The sequence below is a fragment of the Hyaena hyaena genome, unplaced genomic scaffold, assembly GCF_003009895.1.
Source record: "Hyaena hyaena isolate Hyena2069 unplaced genomic scaffold, ASM300989v1 scaffold_724, whole genome shotgun sequence".
In the NCBI taxonomy this organism is placed as follows: domain Eukaryota; kingdom Metazoa; phylum Chordata; class Mammalia; order Carnivora; family Hyaenidae; genus Hyaena; species Hyaena hyaena.
In genome coordinates this window covers 789,757-798,899 of record NW_024081354.1, presented here as the reverse complement: position 1 = coordinate 798,899, position 9,143 = coordinate 789,757, and the positions used below count along the sequence as shown (strand labels likewise).

Sequence of the window (9,143 nt, the reverse complement as noted above, 5' to 3'; positions counted from 1 at the left end):
AAAGAAAGAAAGAAAGAAAGAAAGAAAGAAAGAAAGAAAGAAAGAAAGAAAGAAAAAGAAAGAAAGAAAGAAAGAAAGAAAGAAAGAAAGAAAGAAAGAAAGAAAGAAAGAAAGAAAGAAAGATGGATGAAAGGGAACGTGGGTGGCTCCATTGGTGGAGAATTTGACTCAATCTCATTCTTGATCTCAGGGTTATGAGTTCAAACCCTGCCCTGGGTGTGGAGTGTACTTTACAAAAGAGAAAAGTAGAAGAAGAGAAAAACAAAACAAAACAAAACAAAAAAAGCTATTTCCAAAAGACTAAATTTGAAAATTGTTGGATTCTAGTAGAAAAGGTTCTTTGGTGTTCTCTTTTCTCTTTCACAATTTTTTTTTAAATGCATTTTATATCCATTTACAATTCTGAGCATTTTATGAGAAGTGAAGTATGAATCTCTAATTCTTTCATACAACATTTTTTTCTGTTTTTTTTTTCCTTTGGTACAAAATTTAGTGATATCCCCAGCATCTTTTTTTATTTAAGTTTATTTATTTATTTTGAGAGAGACAGCAGGGGAGGGGCAGAGAGAGAGGAGAGAGAGAGAATCCCAAGCAGGGTCCACGTTGTCAGCAGAGAACCCAACACGGGGCTTTATCCCATGAAACATGAGATCATGACCTGAGCAGACATCAAAAGTCGGTCGCTTAACCAGCTGGGCCGCCCAGGCGTCCCTCTCAGCATCTTTAATTGTGTTTTCTTTCACAAGTGATGAGCAGTAGATGTGTGTAAGTCCCAAAACCTTCTGATGAGGGCAATAATTGAGGGCATTCTGTTGATTTCCATCTCTGTTTTTACTATATTAAGTTTGAGTTATGCTAGCATCAAATTTTGTTTTTTATTAGTTTTTATAAAATAAAAGCCCAAATGCCATAGAGTTTTCACCAAATACCATAGAATTTTCAAAGGAACAAATGTTGCTGTACATAACAAAGATGACAAAATACAGCTACTGGCTGGCAGGCATGAAGAGTTTATGCTTTAAGAAAATGTAAGGAAAGTACACCAAAGATAATGTGAGGTATTAGAGAAAAATACATAAAAGTCAAACAGTTTAAAAAATAGTCCATAAAATTTATTTTTCATGCCTTCTTAGAAAAATCACAAAGTTGTTTAAAAGTAAGATTTTTCACATTACATTTAAACATTACAACAAAGGGCCACTAAGTTTTATAAAATGTTAGGTAATTCACTACCACTTAAAAAGCTATTTCAGCATCTTTCAAGAGAATCTCTAGATCCAAACAATTCCATACAATAATATGAAGAATTAGCACCATGCCTGTTTCATGTTACATCTAGGCCTCTATATACATATACATAAATGTTAAGGTAATCAGAATTCATGTTGTAAAATATTCTTCAGCTGCAATATGCAGGTCTTCCAAGTATCACGCCAATATATAAGTACCTGTGGAATTACAAATTAAAACATTAAAAGAAGTGCAAAATGTATGCTCAGCACCACCGGAAAAATAGTATTTCATTATGCATGAATCTATGCATCCCTGCTGAGAACTTTCTACAAGTTACCTTTCCTCTCACCTCACTACTACTGCCCTTATCCCTCCTGAATTCCAAAGCACTGTCTGACTCTGACCTTAGCAGCAGCACAAACCAAAAACATTCCTAGCATTGAAAAAAAAAATTATTATCAAAGTATACATTGACATACAATCATACAATGTTATATTCAATTCAGGCATACAGCACAGTGATCTGACAATCCTAATCATTATACAGTGCTCACCAGAAATGTAGTCACCATCTGCCACCATACAGTGTTATCACAACTGGCTCACATTATTGGCTATGTTCCCTATACTGTACTTTATATCTCCATGATTATTTTATATCTAGAGGTTTGTACTTCTTCATCCCCTTCCTCTATTTTGCCCATTCCATATTGGCACCCTTCTGGCAACCATCAGTTTGTTCTCTTTATTTATGAGTCTGTTTCTGTTTTTGTATGTTTCTTTTGTTTTTTATTTTCCACATATAAGTGAAATCATATAGTATTTGTCTTTCTCTGAAAAGATTGTCAGCCTCACTAATCACTAAGGAAATGCAAGTCAAAATCATAATGAGATATCACCTCACACCTGTCAGAATAACTGTTATCAAAAAGACAAGAAATAAGTGTTGGCAAAGATGTGGAGTAAAAGGAACCCTCCTATCTTGTAGGTTGGAATATAAATTAATGCAGCCATTGTGGAAAACAGTATAGAGGCTCCTCAACAAATTAGAAATACCATATGACAATAGCTAAAACATGGAAAGAGCCTAAGTGTCCATCAACGGACGAATGGATCAAGAAGATGTGGTTTATCTATACCATGGAATACTACATGGCAATGAGAAACAATGAAATCTGGTCATGTGTAGCAACATGGATGGACCTTGAGGGTGTTATGCTGAGCGAAGTAAGTCAGGCAGAGAAGGACAAATATCATATGTTTGCACATATAGGAGGATTAGGAGGAACTTAACGGAGGACCATGGGGGAGAAGAAGGGGAGAAATGGTGGGGGAGAGGGAGAGAGGCAAACCGTGAGAGATTCTTGAATGCTGGGAACAAACTGAGGACTGATGGATGTCGGGGGGAGGGGGGAGATGGGTATAGAGGGGGCACTTGGGATGAGCACTGGGTGTTATATGGAAACCAACTTGACAATAAACTACTTGTAAAAAAAAAAAAGAAGAAGAAAGAAAGAAAGAAATGCCATATGATCCAGTAATTCTACTACTGAGTACTTACTCAAAGACACTAATTTGAAAAGATATATGCACCCTATGCTTATTGCAGCATTATTTACAATATTTCCATTTCCAAGATATAGAAGCAAGCCAAGTATCCATCCATAGATGAAAGGGTAAAGAATGCAATGAAATATTACTCAGTCTTAAAAAAAAAAAAAAGGAAATCTTACCATTTGGGACAACATGGATGGACCTAGAGGGTATTATGCTAAGTGAAATGAGGCAGACAGAGAAAGGCAAATATCTTCATAGCATTTTGACACAGCCATCTTTTGTTTTGAAGAAAAAGAACAGGAAGTGTGGAGAAGCATTCCTCTGGATCCTGAATGATGTTACTGATGAGAACAACAGATGTTTAGGGTTGTGGGTCCTGCTGTTTGAGCGCTGATCTCCAGATCAAGTGCCTATGTGTTCTTTAATAAACTTAGATTTTGAGTATACCTGTGATATGCAGAACCCTCTAAAGCCCAGGGCTCAGGGCAGTGGCCCCTCTTTCTAGGTGTGAGAGTGGCACTGCAGGTGCTTATATAATTCCTGTGGCTACCTGGTGAGGGGCCATTTGGAAACAGCTGAATGAGTCAGTGGCACTTAGCATAGCACCCTAAAATGAGATTTTCAAAGACAAGAAATGATGAAAGGAAAGTGAGCAACTTGGAGATAATGATAAGCTTCCTAAAAGAACACTGTCTTTTCCACACCGAGAGTATTCTCAGAAAGCCACCAATAGGGCTAACCGAATGGAAAGCCTCTAAGTACTCACTGGCTGATCATATTTGTCACTTCACTAGGGCTACAGCATCACACAAGGGTGTGTGTGTGTCACACTGGAGGATTTCCCAACCCGGTGTGCAAACTAATTTTGATGATCTAGTTGGATTCTTAAGTCATAGTTTCTCTCATTTATTTATTCAACCTCTAGTTTCTTATACTGTTGATATTCTGGCCTCCTATACCTCCATTCCAAATACTAAGACACATTGCTTGGGGAAAGTTACTAAGAACCTTGTTAGAACCATCAGTCCCCTTCCTGGGTCTTTGGAAAGAGCCTTTTTGTGTAATGCCAAAGTTTCCCTAAATTCAATCCAAGAGAAGATCAGTTAACACTTAGACCCTAACAGCCTTCATTTCCTTCCCCTCTGCAGTTTTGTTTCTGACAAATGTGTGCTCATGTCTAAAGAGAGGAAAGGAGGAAACAAAAATCCTAAAGTAGTGGTAATTAGTGCTAAGACTTGGCGCAGTCAAATGACTTCCTTCTGGGCCTGCTCCCTTTGTATCTTTGCTGTTAGCCTCTACACAAGACCCAAATCCTGCTTTTTTTAAATTGTGAGAAAGTATTTAAATATAAAATTTCACACAAGTGTATTTGATTATCCGGTTTTTAGATGGAGATGGATTTGACCAGATGAGTCAAATCTACTCATTGTTCTTTGTAACTTCTTTCCCTCCCTGTTATTGAACTTGTTATTGAAGTTTGTCTTCATCTAGTCTGCCCATGGTGCTTGGAGTTGGGGCAGCCAGAGTGTAACCACAAGGCTCCCCTCAGTTGACACACTGAGATTGACTTGACAGAAAGATGAAAAACGCTCAATTCTCCAGTGACATTGCTGAGTATGCATCAATTTCATAGCACTACTTACACACTTCATGTTTCATGAAACTAATTAACGTTTTTCTTTCATTGAAATGATGATTATACACATTTGAACTATAACATGGTCCATGCTTTAAGAAATACTGTGGTAAAAAAAAGAAAGAAATACTGTGGTAAATATTGGTGGTATTCCTCAGGGCTCTTTTCTAGAAACTATTCTCTTCTGACACCCTTCCACTGTGTGATCTCATCCACTTCCTTTCCTTTAAATCTACCCTGAAGACTCCTAAAATGTTTCTGGCCCATACTCTTCTTTTGAACTCCCAAATCATGGAACAAACTCTATAATGGACATCAAACACTTGGGTGTCTCCCTGGCACCTCAAACTCAACATATCCAAGCCCAAAGTCACGATCTACTCCCTTGAGCCTGTTTATCCCCCAGACTTTCTCATCTCAATAAACCCACTGCCATCTACTCAATTGCTTGAGCTAGAAACCCATGAACCAGCATTGCCTCCTCCTTTTTCTTATGACATCTGATCAATCACCAAGTCTTACTGTGTCCTCCCTTCTCCATCCCTACTGCAGCTCCCTCAGCCAAGGCCACCATTGTGTCTCATCTGACCACTGCTGCATACCCTTAACTAGTTTCCCTGCCTCCTGACTTGGCCTCTCTAATTATTTCTTGACGTTGCAGTCCAAATGATCTTTCTAATATGCAAAACTAGCCAAATGCCTTCTCTGACTAAAATTGTCTGACTCATTAGAAGTCCCTGCTGGTACACTTCCACTGCATCTGGTGAGGCCCTTAATGTAAGTTTCATTGTGCTTTTATTGAATTGATAAACTGCTTTCCCACTAGTCTCTAAGTTCTATGGGCACAGAGGGGCACCTGTGTGGCTCAGTTGGTTAAGCATCCGACTTTGGCTCAGATCATGATCTCACAGTCCACGAGTTTGAGACTCTCATCAGGCTCTGTCCTGACAGGTCAGAGTCTGGAGCCTGCTTTGGATTTTGTGTGTGTGTGTGTTTCTCTCTGCCCCTCCCCTTCTCATACTCTGTCTGTCTGTCCGTCTCTCTCTCTCTCAAAAAAAAATGAACATTCAAGTTCTATGGGCACAGGAACTGAGTATATCCTCACACCTTACATGGCACACAGTAGATAATAAATGTGAAGTCAAATGAATGGATGGATTTATAACAATGATTTGTAAACTATGGGTTTGTGATATGGGTTCATATCAGTGGATCATGAAATCAGTCAAGTGGATTTATAATGAACTTTCATTTTAAATCGAAGAAAAAATAGATGAGAGTAGCATTAATAAAGGTATTATTTCATGCAACTTTTATCATAAAATGTGTAAAATATCTCTTACAGTGAGTTGCAGTAGAATAAAAATGAAAGCCCGTGGTTTATCATAAGCATACATGTTTTTTTTTCCTACAATGAGAAAAAGCAGCTTTTCTACTTAAGAAAATTAGGGGGAAATTTTTCAAATTCCTTGGCAACTGCTCTAGGGGATTTGTATTTTCACAGATTTCAAAGCCTGAAATTCAAGGAAGAAAGTGCCTACTTTAGAGTTTTAGGTTTCTGTAAGCAAATGACAGGAGAACTTAAAATCCTCCTCCTGTCTGGCAACTACTGCCATAGGCCAATTAAGTTTAGGAGTGCTGTTTAATTATATTTCCTCTGAAAGTATATCTTTTTTAAATTTTTATTTATTTTTGAGAGAGATAGAAAGAGAGAGAGCAAGGGAGGGGCAGAGAGAGAGGGAGACACAGAATTGAAGCAGGCTCTAGGATTCAAGCTGTCAGCACAGAGCCCAACGCAAGACTCGAACTCATGGACTGCAAGATCATGACTGAGCTGAAGTCAGATGCTTAACTGACTGAGCCACCCATGCACCTCCCTCTGAAAGTATATCTGAAGCATATATTGTCTTATGTCTTGGAGAATTTGTTAGCTGGCTGCTTCTCCAGCCTTCTCTTTGAGAGCTGAGTGCCTGAGCCAATGAGGTGCTGCCATTCTGTTTCCATAGCAATAAAAGAAACAAACCTTCACCTACTATCTCCCGAAGACAAACCTCACAACTCAGGGCCCACATCAAGAGAATCTGAATGAAAGGTTGACTTTCTCCTCTAGTTTGACTTTCATTACAATACTGAAAGATTCAACCGGACTGTCCTTAGAAGGGAAAGTTGTGCCCACGCCAGTTCAGCCTTTGTAAAAGCCTTTGACTGGATTTACTGCAAGTCTGTCTCTCTACCCTACACATACTGTGGATTTTCTGTTTTGGCCTTTCAATCGCTTGGAATGACCAAAGTCTCAAGTTCTGGAACTTCTGGATTTCATCTAAAATGAATGCTAATTTTATGTTGATGAGAAACAGTTTTCTATAAAATTGTGATGCCTTTAAGACTCTTGACTTAGAAAAGGACCACATGGGAGAAACAGATCTTTGAGCAATTCCAGGTAAGCTCATTGGAAATGTTTTATGTACTTTCTCCGTCTGGCTATTATCACTAACCAGTGACCTTTCTGAAAGCTCAGTTACTCACTGGTGACTACAGTGTCACTGGTTGACACATTCAGCCACCTGAACCTCGGTAAAATCATCAAGGAGAAATACAGGAAAAGAAAAGAATAGGGAGAAAGAATCCTAAATCACACATGGGTGTGCATGCATAGACACACACACACACACACACACACACACACACCCCTCTATAGTCTTAAAGCCATACAATGCAACATTAGGTCACTATGGATGCAGTAGATCTATCTATGTCAATACAGAAGTAGCTACTAGATATCCTGTTATGTTAAAAGAGCAAAGACATAGCATATTGTGTAAAGTATACTCTCATGTAAAAATTTTTTGAGATTTTATGTATACTCTATGTATATTCATATTCACAGAACTTTTCTGGAAGTATACACCCCCAAAAAGCCTGTTAACAGTGGTTCCTTCATGGGACAGTACTAGAAATAGAGGGCTGATGTTTAGGTGGCATGCAGTCATTGAAATATTAAAATACCACCATACTGGTTATATATACAGTTGAGCCTTGAACAAGGCCAGGCAATAGGGGCACTGAACCCCATGCAGTCAGAAATCCTAGTATAACTTTTGATTCCTCAAAAATGTTACTAATAGCCTACTATTGACCAGAAGCCTTACCCATAACATACAATCAATTAACATGTATTTTTATCTTATATGTATTATATACTATACTCTAACTTTAATAACTTTTTCTTAATTTCTTTTGGTGTTCCTAGGCTACATGGTTAGGCTGTGAGTTTTTTCAAATTGTCACGAATCTTCAAAAAATTTTCCATTATATTTATTGAAAAAAATCAGCATATAAGTGGACCTGCATGGTTCAAACTATTATCATTCAAGGATCAACTGTATTCATTTTCCAAACCGTTCAAATGTCCTCCCTGCCACCTTGGTTGCCCCAGCTCCTCTGGTACCCCCAGACCTCCTCATGATTAGGCAACTAAGGGTTAATGCCTGGTGCAAGAGTAGGAGTGGAGTCCACAGAACCCTGTTCCAGCCCTAAAGCCCATGTCTTTTTTGATTGTTCAATAGCCATGTCTTACTAGTTGTTACATATTTTGAGTATTTATGTGTGTAAGTGTTTGGAAGGAGAGACTTTCTTTTTAAAAGCAAAAGAATATATGCCAAGGCATTGTTTAAGTAGAAAAAAAAAAAAGAAAAGGCAACAACCAAATGTTTGTCAATGTAAAACTAGCTAAAAATATAAATGGATATGTTTGTAGGATAGAAATCCATGCAGCCATAATGATATAGAAATCAATCCTCAACTTGTTTTATAGATTTGCCTTAAGTATAATTTGAATTATGAGTTTCTTTTAAAATAATCTGGTGTTAGAGGAATGGGCTGGGTATAGATGAATGAAATTAGCCATAAATTGCTAATATAAACCCTAGTGATTTTTTTGGTATACAGAGCTTTTTATCTCTAATATTTGGAGATAATAGGTTTATTTTTGTATGTGTTAAACTGAAATGGGCTCACTGTAAAGGAAATCATAATACAGGAAAGCCTCAGGGGCCAAAAATTATCTGAAGTACTAACACCTAGAGATGACCACTGAAAATATTTTGGTTAGTAATTTCTAGAATTATCTCTAAAAAACAGATTTAAGTAATTGTCCATAAATGGGAAAAGCTATACATGCATGCTACGTACACTTTTAATCAACAATTTCATGAGCTTTTAATGTCAGTAACTGTAGAGATATCATCTGTTTTTAATGTTTTATTTATTTCTGAGAGAGAGAGAGAGGCAGCGTGAGCAGGGAGGGTCAGAGAGAGAGGGAGACACAGAATCAGAAGCAGCTCCAGGCTCTGAGCTGTCATCCAGTGAGCTAAACTGGATAATGGGTGATTTCATTATAACGTTTTCTCTACTTTTGTGCATTTAAAAAATTTCTCCACAAACGGGCACCCTCCTACACTATTGGTGGGAATGTAAACTGGTACAGCCCCTCTGGAAAACAGTGTGGAGGTTCCTAAGGAAACTAACAATAGAACTCCCCTAGGACCCAGCAATAGCACTGCTAGGCATTTACCCAAGGGATACAGAAATGCTGAGGCATAGGAGCACATGTACCCCAATGTTCATAGCAGCACTCTCCACAATAGCTAAAACATGGAAAGAGCCTAAGTGTCCATCAACAGATGAATGGATCAAGAAGATGTGGTTTATCTATACC

The 9,143-nt window shown here is 38.0% G+C and overlaps 1 protein-coding gene across 1 annotated transcript in view; it reads left to right on the top strand.

The window, feature by feature from the left end:
- Positions 1-6,474: 6,474 nt before the first annotated feature.
- Positions 6,475-9,143, top strand: part of FLACC1 (flagellum associated containing coiled-coil domains 1) — a 39,556-nt gene continuing 36,887 nt past the window's right edge. The window contains exon 1 of the mRNA XM_039217818.1: positions 6,475-6,866. The gene's annotated coding sequence lies outside the window, so the exon portion shown is untranslated. The remainder of the gene's footprint in view (positions 6,867-9,143) is intronic.